The sequence below is a fragment of the Pelobates fuscus genome, chromosome 2 (assembly GCF_036172605.1).
Source record: "Pelobates fuscus isolate aPelFus1 chromosome 2, aPelFus1.pri, whole genome shotgun sequence".
In the NCBI taxonomy this organism is placed as follows: domain Eukaryota; kingdom Metazoa; phylum Chordata; class Amphibia; order Anura; family Pelobatidae; genus Pelobates; species Pelobates fuscus.
Window position 1 is genome coordinate 116,543,541 of NC_086318.1, and position 15,265 is coordinate 116,558,805.

Below are 15,265 nucleotides of genomic sequence, written 5' to 3' on the forward strand. Positions count from 1 at the left end.
AGAATCCGGGGCTTACCCGAAGAACTGGACCAGACCACGCCGATCCGTGAAACTCTCACGGAAGTATTTAATGCCCTCTTGCTGAGGCCGCCCAATACGCCCGTTGAGTTCGTCAGGGCACACAGGGCACTCAGGCCCAGAGGCCCACCGGAGTCCCCTCCACGGGACGTCATCTGTTGCTTACTGCACTTCCAAGTTAAGGAAGACATCTTGAAAAACGCCAGAGACCAACGGCAAATCCTACACAAGGGTGCAGAAATACAACTTTACCCAGATTTATCTCCGGCGACCCTAGCATACCGCAGGGCCATGCGCCCCCTCACGAGAGTACTACAGGCCAACAAAATTAGATACCGCTGGAGCTTCCCTAACGGATTACAAATCACGACGAATACAGGCCCTTTCACGGTGAAGAGCGAAGAAGACCTTAGAGACATTATACGGGAACTCCAGTTGCCACAGATACAACTGCCTTGGCCAGACCCGATGGCCTTTTACACCTTCTCACCTGAGACACAGAACAGGCCGCAGCAAACACCGAGGCCTCGGAGAACGAGACAACAAACCACGCGCCCCTCAGGCGCCAACATGTAAAGAGCCGAGCACTTTGGGCCCCCCAACCCGAGGTCCCCCACCGGCACCACTGACAAACTGAGCAGTCGATCCCATCTCGGACCCGAGAAATCAGAGACTTTGGACACACCAAATAGATCCCGCTACGCTGAAACTAACCACACCAAAGAGAGACACGATCCCCTACGATGACAAGGAAGCTACGGAGATCGAACACACAACACGGGCTCCACAATTCGGTGGAGCAGGGTAACGGACTACATGGGCACTGAGGGGGCTCCCACTTGGAGGGAGGGGGGTAGCGGGATGGGAATGTAATCACTGTTGTTTCTCATTATATTAAATGCGCTGTTTGATAAGATCTGGGGGGGGCCCTCCGCGCCGGCTGGGCCCGGCCGCTGTCACCCACCCGCCCTGTGACGAACTCCGGGGAGCAGGCGGGCGGTGGCGCCGGCGGGGCCCACCTGGGGCGGGGACCCCAGCCAGCAGATGTGTTAGAGAGACAATAGTCAGGTAGAAACCACTCAGCCCGGACCGCCAGCACGGTGGACGCCACGGGGCACAGGGGAGGAGGGAGCCTGGGCCCTAGGGGCACCGCCACCTTAGCTACATCCAAAATGCCCGCAGCGGGCCTAACAGCTCCAAGGGGAATAGGACTGACTCGGAACTGACCCCAACCTAGGGGACTCTAGCACTTAATCAGGATCTATGCACGCTGTCCAGAGGAATGGGGTTCTAGACGCAACTCACCAGTTAGCTTAGCCGGGGAGGCCAAGGGGGAGGGGGGTAGCGATACATTTGATGTTTTTTCTTTTTAAAAAAATGTTTGAACTGCCAGTTAATCGTTTATACATGTTGTGATGAATAATTCAATGTTAATAATGTTGTTTATGCCACACCTAACAGTAGCGACCGGACATGCCACGTACGTGAGTTGACTAACACGCACAAACCCATGGAAAGAAACACCTCGAGACGGGGGAGACGAACACATCCCATTATACCACCTCTTAAGAGCCGCACAGGGACACCAGGGGACATGTCACTGAGACGCCGACACTGACGCCCGGACACCCGACCTACGCCTAGTAGGAGAGACGCCAACCAAACGGTGAGCAACCCACGTGCACCACAGGTGGTGCCGCGGACTGTGACTCCCCGATGTCTACTCCTAGCGGTCGCGAGACCGAGACGTACCCCACCCCTTACCCTACCCCCCCCTCGTATACCCTACTACCACCCTTACTAGACACCGGACACCCCCACCGACCACGACACACGAACTACTATTGCACCGCCCATACAGCAGAGACTAGGAACTAGAAGTGACACCCACCCGAGACACACAGGACGAGAGACATGGCCCTGACACCTGCTCCCCTACACGTTATCACCATCAACGCAAAGGGACTAAACAAGCCGGAGAAAAGATCCGGGGCGCTGAGGGACTTTCACGAGCAGAGGGCCTCAGTAGTTATGATACAGGAAACACATTTTAAGAAAGGGGCTAGACCCAAACTGACTAATCACCGCTACACGCAAGGCTACTACAGTGATTATCACGGGGGTAAGGCAAGGGGAACAGCGATATTACTTCACAAGAGCGTGCCGTTCCAGGAGGGGGAATGCATGACGGATGACGAAGGCAGATACTTGTTCCTCAAAGGGAAAATAGCAGAGCGCCAATACACGTTCGCGACAGTATATACCCCCAACACACGACACTACCGCTTTCTCAAGCAAACACTCCGCAAACTCATGGAGTTTAGGGAGGGGACCCTCATACTAGGAGGGGACTTCAACGTGGCACTAGACCCAACATGGGACACATCATCAGGCACCTCCCATATTCCCACGCAGCAATGGCAAAACATTAAAACCTTACTCCGCAGTCACCGCCTGGTTGACTGTTGGAGAGCCCATCACCCAGATACGAGAGATTACACCTTCTTTTCCCACCCACACAACTCATACTCCCGAATAGACCATATATACACTACACATTACGACCTCTCACTAGTCACCGAAGCCACGATTGGAACGGCGTCATGGTCAGACCACGCGCCAGTCACCCTCAAATTAAAATCGCCACTTTTTCGCCCCACTACCCCGAAATGGAGATTAAACGAATACCTACTCACTAACCCGGAGGTCGTAACCCTCATAGGCGACAAAATCAGAGACTACCTATCCCTCAATACCGCCGAACACACATCCCCGACAGTACGATGGGAAGCGCACAAATCCGTAATAAGGGGACATTACATTCAACAAGGGGCGATCATAAAGAAACAAACTGAACTAAGACAGGCAAGCCTCCTCGAGGAAATTCACAAAACAGATGACCAAAACAAACTTGACCCAGACCACACACTCCAATCCCGACTCTTACAATTGAGAAGGGATTTAGCTACGTTAATCCACTCTAAACACCACAGAGACGCTGCTAGACATAAAGCCTTCTTTACCCTACACGGGAATAAGAGCGGCAAGCTTCTGGCAGCAATGCTGCGGAAACGGAGGCAACACACATATATAGACAAGATCAGGGACAAAAAGGGTACCCTACACCGCCTCCCATCGGACATCATGAACGCAATCCGCGCATACTATACGGAGCTATACACACTCCCGCAACCATAGACCGAACCAGCGAAGGCCCGCCTTCGCCACACGATCCAATCATACTTGACGAGGTACCCAATGCCGACTCTAGACGCAGAAACTGCCGACGTGCTTGACGAGCCCATCACAATAGAGGAGCTGTCGATAGCAGTCAAGAGCACCAAACCCGGTAAAAGCCCAGGGCCGGACGGCCTGCCGGTGAAATACTATAAGACGTACGCGGAGGAGCTACTCCCACCAATGGTGGAGGCGTTCAACGCAGTACGGGACGGGGAACATATCCCCAAGCAAGCCCTGACGGCCCACATAACTGTCATACCCAAGGACGGCAAAGACAGGGAATATTGTGGGAACTATAGACCAATCTCGTTAATTAACTGCGACGTTAAACTCCTAGCTAAGGTCCTCGCCGCGCGCCTCACGAAGCACATCCCATCTCTGATCCACCCTGATCAGGTGGGATTTGTGACGGGGCGCGAGGCCCGAGACAACACCATCAGGGCACTTACCCTCATGCACGGCAGCGGGAAGGCTGTTGGAGGCCTTCTCCTGCTGTCCACAGACGCGGAGAAGGCCTTCGACAGGGTACGTTGGGAGTACCTCTTTGAAACGCTCGCCCACATGGGACTGGGCCCCCACTTAAGACAATGGATAGAGGCATTATATTGAGAACCTACTGCCCAGGTGCTAGTTAATGGGGCGCTGACTAATGCCTTCACCATCCACAATGGCACCAGGCAGGGGTGCCCCCTGTCGCCGCTCCTATTCGCTCTGGCCTTGGAGCCGTTCCTTACACACATCAGACACAACGCAGACGTGACAGGCCTGACGACAGGCCCAGTACACCATAAGGTAGCGGCATACGCTGACGACCTGCTTTTTGTGGTGACCAACCCAGTGATTACTCTACCGAACATAATGAAAGAACTACAGACATTTGGGGACCTATCAAATATGAAAATCAACTACGGAAAATCACACATCCTAAACGTTAGCGTACCCCACACGAGAGCGGAATCCCTGAGACGCAGCTTCCCCTTTCAATGGGCCGAAAACAAGATTAAATATCTAGGAATTTGGCTGACCAAACACACGGGAGACCTGTTTAGGGACAACTTCGCGGTCATTCTACAGACGTTTCAGAGAGACATGCGGGAATGGTCATATCCCCATATCTCGTGGCTAGGGCGAGTACAGGTCATAAAAATGAACCTCCTCCCGCGCCTCTTGTACCTTCTTCAGGCCATCCCCATTGTAATTCCGAGACCCTTCTTTATAACGCTCAGGAAAGAGATGACCAGATACATATGGGGCGGGGGGAAACCTAGAGCAAAATTCTCCACACTGACCAGACCTAAGGATAAAGGGGGACTAGCCCTCCCAGATTGTCAACTATATTATGTGGCCACGCATCTACAGAGGGTTGTTGAATGGTCTAAGGACGGGGTACACAAACTGTGGAAAACGGTAGAGGAGACGGAGGCAGGTAGACCGATCGCGGGACTCCCATGGAGTCGCGACTCGACGGAAGGACACGACATGTCCATATATACGAAAAACACCCTGGGAGTATGGCGGAAGGCCAAGAGACAGGGGAACTTGTCACCCTACCCCTCCCCCCTTATGCCACTGACACATAATGAGGACTTTCCCCCAGGACTAGACCCGCGAGCCCTCAGAAACATCATCCCGAACGCATCCCCACGTCTACATCACACTCTCCAGGGAGGGGCCTGCAAACAGCTAACAGACATGCTAGAGGAAACGCCCCCCACATTTATGCACCGCTTTCGTTATGCCCAACTTATAAACTACATACACACCCTACCACAGGGACCAGCGCTCGGCAGGGAACGTACCACAATAGAGAGGATCAGCGCGCACCCAGACCCACTCCCACACGGGATATCCTCCTTGTACTCCATGTTACAGTCGGAACTCCCGACTGAGCCGCCCCGTTTCATGGGCAAATGGGAAGCAGCCCTAGGAATCACACTCACAGAAGGGGAATGGGAATCGATATGCCACCTCACACACCACTGCTCCACACACAGTAAAACGCAGGAAACGGCCTACAAACTCCTGACGCAATGGTATAAGACGCCACATCTCCTACATCAAATGAACCCAAGCATATCCAGTCTGTGCTGGAGATGCGAAAGGGAGGAAGGTACATTGAAACATATCTGGTGGGATTGCGCACTGATCACCCCATACTGGCGGGGAATACACAAAATGCTAGGGAAGTTCACAGAACGACCACTCCCCCTGGAACCGGCAGCGATGCTCTTACACCATACACCAGTTCCCCACTCAAAATATTAAAAATCTATGACTATCAGAATACTAAATGTAGCCAAACGAGTACTCCCCCAATTCTGGAAGAAACCAGTGACACCATCAATGCTGTCCTGGTTCAACCAGATGGAGGAACTAAGGACAATAGAAGAACTGACAATGACGACAAACACTACCCCGACGACATACACTGACATATGGACATACTGGATCCTAGAGACGGCAAAGCCGAAATTCCAACTGGACCTTAGGACAATCACTGATGCTCACCTCCAGAACACTAGTTAGAACACGGAAACTGAACACCCAAGGCGACAGAGGACTACCGACAGACGACCAACCTGACCACCCCACCCCCACCTGCCTACCCCTCCCCAATTCCCAAAGAGAAAACGCCGACAGACCCCACTCAACTGCATAAACATACAGTAGGTCAACGTTACCCGAAACAAAGACACCCTAGAGGCCACTTGCTATGCCGTGGACACTTAGAGACCACACCCTTAGAGAACTAGAGAAAGGGACAGGTGATTACCCCGGACGAACTATGGCTCGACCTGGCGGAAATACAACCTACCAGCACAAGACGGGGAACCCCACCTCCCACACTCAGACACACCCCCGCACAGACAAGACAAGCTACTAAAACGGCACAAGGAAATACAATAGCCCGACGAGAGCACTATCACACACACCCAAGATGGGGGGGCCGTATGGCACACTTAAAGGCACATACCAGCGGAGGGTCTCATACATACTACGGCTCACGATGAAGACGCAGACCACCAACGCCACATAACCATGGCAGAGTGTAAACAGCCACCAACCACCAAGCTAAAGCCGACAACACACATGACACACGCCAGAGACGACGGAAAGAGACACACACCACACCAACTAATAGGGACCCACAAATCCGTCATTGAAGTGGACAAGCGAGCCCGAATTAAGGGTATGACATAGAGTGGAACCCACCCGGTTTAACCAGCTGGGACATGACCTACCCAACACAGCATTCTACTGTTAATGATATAGGGGGTAGAATTTTAGAATTTAAGGAATTTAAAAATTTACAATTGAAAGTTAAATGTGTACATTCATGACATCAGTTGTGAGCCACATGGCTCATGATCACTATACATACTTGAAGTCGTTAATGACACCAATTGGATCTGCGCATCCACGAACTTCCAAAAAACTGAGAGACCTGCGAGTCTCACCTTCACGACAGTTATTGTAAAGTTCCCAGGGACCTGCGAGTCCCATTCCTTCTTGCTTAACTCTTGTTGAAATGACATTGCAAATACGTTAATAAAAATCAAATTTACAAAAAAAAAAAAAGCAAAGTGAAGTGACAAGAAATAATGTGAGGAAAAGTGAGGGGTGAAGAGAAGATCAAAAAAATAATCAAAGACAATAAAGAAAAGAGATATATAGGAAATAAGTAGCATGAAGTGAAAGTGCTAAGAGTTGTGAGAATGTGAGAGAGTGTAAGGGAAAACAGTCCCACGGTAAATTAACAACTATAAAAAGGCTAATAAGGGAATGTGAGGCATACCCACTATATATACAGAATAAACATCAAGTAGCATGCTGATAAGCGTAGACAACAATAATACTCCATTGACTACAGCCCTCTGTTGCCTTTCACTCAGCCACTGCCTTAACTATTCAACAATATTGGAACCCAAACTTAAAGATTGCAGTTTATTGATAAGCCTTCTATGTGCAACAGTGTCAAAAGCCTTACGGAAATCTAGGTAAGCAATGTCTACTGCACCACCCTAATCTATTATTTTAGTTACCCTGTTAATCTGTTAATGGTTTTTAGTTAATCTGTTAATGGTTTTGCTAGTACACCACTAAGCTCTTTTAATAACTTTGGGTGTATTCCACCAGGCCCCATTGACTTATTTGTCTTTACTTTTGACAGTTGAAAAATAACCTCTTCCTCTGTAAACTCACATGTAACAAATGTCTCATTTGTCCTTTTTCCTAACTTCAGCAGCTTAAGTAGAAGGATGTCTCGAAAGTGTGTAAATATACTAACAGAAAGCCATTGGGTCCTAGGGCCCGGTGGGTTTTAGAGAGCTTTACTGCCTCGTTCAGTTCAAGATCGGTGAGTCCTGGGAAATTGATATCATCGGCCACTAGGAGGAGACCTCTGAATTTTTTCTAACAGAGTTAATGATTGGGGCTATTGATAAATGCAAACATATATATGTATTCCACTATGGAACTCTTAAGAAAGAGGTATCTGCCCTGAAGGTCGGCTAGTGTGACTTTGCAGACAAATGGTACCGAGTGGGTGAATAGGATGGCAACTCCCGCCTGTCTAGCTTCTACGTGATTGCAAAAAAGGGTTCAAAACAATTGAGAATGCTTCTCCGGGATGTTTAAACCCCAGACATTATTGGTCCAGAATTTCAGAGGTGCAGGTGTGAAACCCGAACCCATCTTGTTTAGGTTTGAGAGATGGAGAAGAAGAAAAAGAAAAGGAAAAAAGGGGGAGGAGGGGAGGGGAGAGGGTGTATAGAAGAGGAAAAAGAGAACAAAAGGCATAGAGAAGAGACAGGAGTTTCACCCCTTAAAGGGAAACTCCAGTGCCAGGAAAACGATCCATTTTCCTGGCACTGGAGGGTCCCTCTCCCTCCCAGCCCCCAATCCCCAGTTGCTGAAGGGGTGAAAACCCCTTCAGTGACTTACCAGAGGCAGCAACAGGTCCCACGTCGCTGCTTCCTCCTCCCCCGCCGCTCCTCCTTCTGCTTACGTCGGCCGGTGGGCGAGACTGATCTTGCCCGCCGGCAGAGGAGACCTAATGCGCATGCGCAGCAATGCCGCGCATGCGCATTAGCGCACCTCATAGGAAAGCATTGAAAATGAATTTCAATGCTTCCCTATGGGGAATAGAGCGACGCTGGAGGTCCTCACACAGCGTGAGGACGTCCAGCGACGCTCTAGCACAGAAAACCTGTGCTATGAAGCAGGAAGTTCCCTCTAGTGGCTGTCTAATAGACAGCCACTAGGGGAGGACTTAACCCTGCAAGTTAATTATTGAAGTTTAAAAAAAACTGCAATAATTATACTTGCAGGATTAAGGGTAGTGGGAGTTGGCACCCAGACCACTCCAATGAGCAGAAGTGGTCTGGGTGCCTGGAGTGTCCCTTTAAGGACACATGACATGTGTGACATGTCACGATTCCTTTTTATTCAAGAATTTTGGTCCTTAAGGGGTTAAGCTACCCTCTTTTTACCTTATTCTCAAGCTGGCTGTTCCTCATGAGCTGCAACAAGACTCCCACATCATGTTTTATTTTTTTTTGTTGCATTGAGGTTTTGATGTTTTCATCAGTTTTTTTCTCTGTTTGGATACATTTTATTTCATTAGGGATATTATGGATTTCTTCTTTTTTGGAGCTGAAGAAAAAAATATTTAAGAAGAAAGAAGATATCTGATGGTACTTTTATTGTCCCCCTTCACTATTATTAGGGGGTGTGTTGTGTGTGTGGGGAAGGGGTTAGTATGAAATACTTTTAATTGAAGGAGAGGTGACTAGGGGCTTTAGGATAACTAGACACTTGTGGGGGGTTGAGTACAATTTGGTGGTATGGACAATGGCATGTCCCCCCAACTGTATATTTAACTAGAGCTCCCAAATGCCAATCAAAATTCAGGTGAATAGCAATTTCATAAAAAAATCTAGTCTTTAACAGTAGCAATGTTTAAAATTACATGCTTTCAGTCAGCTTAGGGTAATATTAGGGCAAAAACAGAGTGCAGGCTATAGAACATTTTGCAAATACAAAAAGAAAAGTCATGCGCTCATTCCCATCACTCCTGGGCGGCAGCAACGACCACAGTACACATCAGCTCCAATACATATAGTAAAAAACAAAGAAAAAAGTTACCTACACTCTCTCCTTAATACCTATGTATATTTAAACAAATGGAGGTCATTTAGTTACTCCAATGAACAAATGGCGGTCATTTAGTTACTATAATGGGTCAGAGTAGGACCCGTCTAGGGAGGTCTACCTTGACGTTGGCAGGCGGGCATTCCCTTCAGTGGCCATTGGAGTAACTAAATTACCTACATTTGTTTAAATATACATAGGGATTAAGGAGAGAGTGCAGGTACCTTTTTTTCTTTGGTTTTTACTATAGAATATTTTGGTTTGGGGGTAGGTTAGGACAAGAAAGGTTGTTTAGCATTACCAGAATAACTCTAAGTCCTCCAAAACCCCAAATAGACCTTAACTCCAACCTTCCAGGCACAATTCTAACTAATCATAAATGCAGCATTATAAAAATTTAGCAGGTACTGTCATTATACCCTATATTATAAATGGTTACCATAGCCATATCATACTCATTTTACTATGACAACATAATAGAATCTCTGTAAATGATAGTAACTTTTTAAAAATGCATAGAGATTTAAATCCCCACATTTTTAAAGTTATAATTTTTCTACATTTCCTGTTTCTATTATCGGATCAGATCTGTCAAATACATGTTTTTCACTGCATTTTTGTACAGTTGATTGGTAATGATAAATGAATATCAAAACATTTAAGACCTTATGTCTTTCAATGGGAATACAATCCAATGTTTGTATTCTTCTTACCTTTTCCAACTAGCAGCAATGACTGATCAGACCCTATATAGATTTAATTAGTCCCGCTATTCCACGTTTTTACACCTAGAGCTTCACACAGCTGGGCACTTACCTTTTTCATCCAGCAGCATTGACTGACTAGACCCCATACAAATTGTTCCACTTTCTGACACTTAGCCAATTTCAAATAAAGTACACAAAAAATGGAGAGGAATACAGTCTATGTTTTGATCAATATCACATAGATCCTACCCCTCACCTAATGGATACTTACCTTCCCTTGTGGAAGTGTTAACTTCCAATAGACCATTGAGTCTTCTCTAAAATACAATGTAGTCCCATTTAGTGGTACTAACAATTGTAAGGAAGAGCTATGTACATCCTGAAGATCGCTTAGTTTAGTTCAGTGTATACACTCTGATGTGAAATAGAGCTCTATGTCTTTAAGACCGACAGTCAAGTTCGGTCTTTTATCATTTTTCATTGTGGAACTTTAAATGTAAACATGGACTTTCAACTATTATAGCCGATATGTTTGCCCATGTATAATTTTTTTATGATGATATTCATCTACTCTGGGCTTCTGAGATATCGCTATATGGCATTTGCACATGTTTGCAACGTTCATAGTTTATCGAGAAGGTGTTCAGGTTTCACCGATCACCTCTATGAATATAGTGGGTCTGATGGAAATCCCCTTACGAGGGAGATTTCCTCTCTTGATGAAGAATCAGCCGGCGATACACTCTCCGTCTTCATGTTCCCGCCCCGTCCACACCCACGTGGGCGGACGGAACGGTGAGTGACAGTTCACACGGCACTCGTGAGTTTGGCGCGCGTAGGCAGGACACGCCTAGCACTATGATTGGCCGATTCTTTTAAGGTTGTATTTAAACGCTGCATGGTTCAGTACCTGGTTTACCTTTGACAAAGGCGCTTTGGCAGCGCCGAAACGTACGTTAGGTCCTTTGTTTCTTTGTTCTTAGACCAGCACGGATTGATGTGATCACAGGGTTGGGGGAGAGGGACTTCTAGTTGCCTAACCGATGTTAGAGCCAGACAGTAGAGATTAAGTGCCTTCAGAGTAGAATCTTTTTTCTTTCACAGCATCAGCTCCCCCGTATTTAGGGGAGTGCATTCCACCATCTTCAGTTGATATATTCTTTTTAAGCTCTGCATAATTAGCAGGATCTCTTCAGATAGATCCAGGGTATCACTTTGCAACTTATTAGCTTTATAGAGTGTAAAGGATACTTTGTTCTCCCCTTCTTTACACTCTCCTATTTTGTTACTATTTATGTTGCTACAAAGGTTATTTTCTACTACTTGGTGCCTCGGGTGTATCCTGTTGCTATCATATTGAGCCTCTATATTTAGAGACATCTCTACAGCAATATTCAAATAGCAGGTTCATTCCCTTCAGGCACCATCAGCACTATCTACTTTAGTCTTTAGATATGTCCATAGACTAAACCCATCCCTACTATCCCCCATTTTTGTTTATAGTGGTGACGGTGCATTAAGTTTTATGTATATATCCGTATTTCTTTTGGGATCATATTGCTTATGATGCCTGCAATAAAGTTATTTTAAGTTTGTTACTTAAGACAGAACATTATCTGCAGAACTATTTTCCAGTGCTCCTGAAGCCGTTATAGCTTGGGATCACGCTTCTCTACTTTTTGTTCGTGTGTAAACACAAGGGTTACCCCCTCCTAGTTCTGCAGACACACTCTTGTTTCCACTTGTTGGGAACTTAGCAATTCGGTGCCCCCTTTTTTTCGAGATTCAAATCCCCACGTTTTTAAAGTTATAATTTTTCTACATTTCCTGTTTCTATCATCGGATCAGATCTGTCAAATACATGTTTTTCAATGCATTTTTGTACAGTTGATTGGTAATGATAAATGAATATCAAAACATTTAAGACCTTATGTCTTTCAATGGGCATACAGTCCAATGTTTGTATTGTTCTTTTTGAATTATCTTAATGATATGATATTTTAAGAGTACAATTGGTCTATTTATCATAGTTGAAATAATACGACAGAACTTTCCAGCAATTAGAAGTTAGTTTTAAGGGTTTTTAAGACCCATCATGACATTTGTCTACCTGACAATACATATGATTTCATACTCGGTAAAGTACTTTTACTTCAGATGTGACAGTTTATAATAATCATTTGAGATTAGTAAGACAGCCCTGAATAACAAAATTATTTATAACTTCACAAGTAATATAGGCAAGGATACTGTATATGTTTTTCCACCGAGATTTATAGTAATAAAAATTGCAGAATTGTGATTATCTGTTTATTATAACTTTTTGTAATCTAATAATAACAAAGTACTTAACTTGGAAAGGTACATTCAGATTGCTTTGGTTTTTAAGTAAATCCTGGGGATATTACTATTACCCAATTTATCTACCTCGGAAGGATAACCCCAAAGGTTGAACAGATTCTACTGATAATGCATTAGCCCACTGAGCTATCTCAAAAGTCTAATATCATGTTAGAGTGATCAAGTATGCTAATAATGTGTGCACAATATATAACTAAGCAGAAAAAATACTATGGATTTAGTATGATGAGCATAATTGTTATGAAAATACACAAAAAGATTAATATGTATACATCCAAATATTTTAGTAGGTCTCTGAATTATAAATCTGCCAGATTTGGATCAGTTGGGTTATTGGCCCAAATTCCAATTTCTGAACCCTAAGTGGCAGAATCTCATGGGTATGAACAAGAACAAACCCAAATATACTTGTTTTCATTTGTGGTTTGGAGCACTGACACCATAAAATAAAATAGGTTGGAATGGAGAAAATGAAATTTTTTAGGGTGCTGGAAGCAAATAAGCAGCTCAATTGCCATGATGCCAAGAAGTCCCAATGAAGAGGGCTGGATCATCTATCCTATCCAAAGCAGAGGTAGCCAAAAAAAAAAAGATGATTGATTGTTAGGGACAGCCACAAAGTGCTGATTTTATTCACAGATATAGTGAAGTAACCAAAAGAGGGTGAAAAAAGGAAGAGCAATAAAATAGCTATACTTACAAACCAGATTCTTACACACACTTTAACTGCAGCTACTAAGCAAGGGAGACCAGACCAGCTAGTGAGAGATACTGTGTGTTTATCTTTTCTGCGGCATTGTTGCAGAAATCTCCTGGATGCATTTAGTGTCTGCATTAAAATCTGTGCTTTTGCATCCAAATCATATACAAAGTGTAGGATTCAGAATATTCACAAAATACTGATATTAAACTAAATAGGGACCAAATGAATCCAGCAGGATGCACATTTTAAATGCTCATTTACTTGCTTTTTTGCCATCAAGCAAATAGCTAAAAAACTAAAAAAAAAATTCCAGTGCAAGAGTTAATTATGTGGTGGCTGGCCAGCTCTTGCTAGTCAGCCACCACATATAAAAAAATAAATAAATAAATAAAAAGCTAATGAGGGTCAATAAGGCATTCATATTATTAAAAGGTAGGTTTAAAATCGCCATATGTCCCTACCACTTATGTGGTAGGTGGGGGCTTGAACATTTAAAACTAGCAACTGGGCATCATGTATGCAACATTAAAAAAATTAAACGGGGTGGACAGATAATTTTTTAATAAAATAAACGTGGGGACATTCTTATGTTCAGCCACCCATGACAGTGTGTTGGGGCTATTATAATATTAATGATAGCCTCCCTAGGCTTCCATGCATTGGTGGCGGGTGAGGACCCTAGTATTCAGATTCAGGTGGGTGACCTAGTGTTCCCTCCAGCTTCAGTTCATGGGTGATAGGTGGAAGCTATAATTATTTAATTAAACTAAGTTTGGATAAGCATGCTATTGTTCTAGTCCCCAGCCTAGATTGTTAAAGATCCCCAATCCCCTAGCAATAAAAAGCCATACCTACCCCATCACTCTTGGAATTGCTAGCAGCTAAATAGTTTGGATTTAGTTGAATTTTGGGTCTTTGTTTTTTGAAGCATTCCAGAGCCTGGATTTCAGGATTACAAAACATTGTTGAATAAAGTTAACAATGTCTGGATTTTTTCAGTCTGAAAGACCTTGTATGGAATGGAGCAAACCATATGGCTACATATGACTACACAGTCATTAGTGTTAAACATTTAGGCATACTCCCACCTGCCACCAGCAAGTGGGTGCAGAGGGAGAGTGAAATACCAGCCTTGCAGTAATATAGGGTACCTCATAAAAATATAGGCAGCTAGCTTAGCTCTCACACACAACTGAGAGTTTTTTTTTACTATTTGTCCACTGGTTGCTAGCACTGCCAGCAAGCAAATAGTTCAGATTTTTTTTAATGCAGGAAAGATTTTTTAAAGCATTCTATCCTGATTTCAGCAATTTGGAGGTATTTGAATTGCAAAATACATTGTGGAATAGTATAATCACTGCCTGTATTTTGCAATCTTAATGGCCTTGTATGCAGCCAAATGGTTTTGCCCTATCCGGTTTGGAATTTGGTGACTTACCTTAAATGTTTATCTTTATTCGTATTTAGCTAACAGCTCTTTTAACAATTTTATATCATATACAACATATACTTAATAACATGTATAACAAATTAATTAAGGGTAAAATAAACAGAGCAAAGGGTAAATTCGTATGACTGAAGGGAAATAATATAAACGTAAATTGTGGACAATCATGACCAAATTTAAGTCATTGTTTTAAACATTATTTATATATTTTTTATAATTATTTATTTTTTTATTTTTTCTTGGTCACTTATAACATATATAAAAAAAATGTATTTACTTTAAATTTTCTATTTACTTTTAGTGATGTCGCGAACATAACATTTTCCGTTCGCGAACGGCGAACGCGAACTTCCGCAAATGTTCACGAACGGGCGAACCGGGCGAACCCACATAGACTTCAATAGGCAGGCAAATTTTAAAACCCACAGGGACTCTTTCTGACCACAATATTGATGGAAAAGTTGTTTCAAGGGGACTAACACCTGGACTGTGGCATGCCGGAGGGGGATGCATGGCAAAACTCCCATGGAAAATTGCATAGTTGATGCAGAGTCTGGTTTTAATTCATAAAGTGCATAAATCACCTAAGATTCCTAAATTGTTTGGAATAACGTGCTTTAAAATATCAGGTATGAT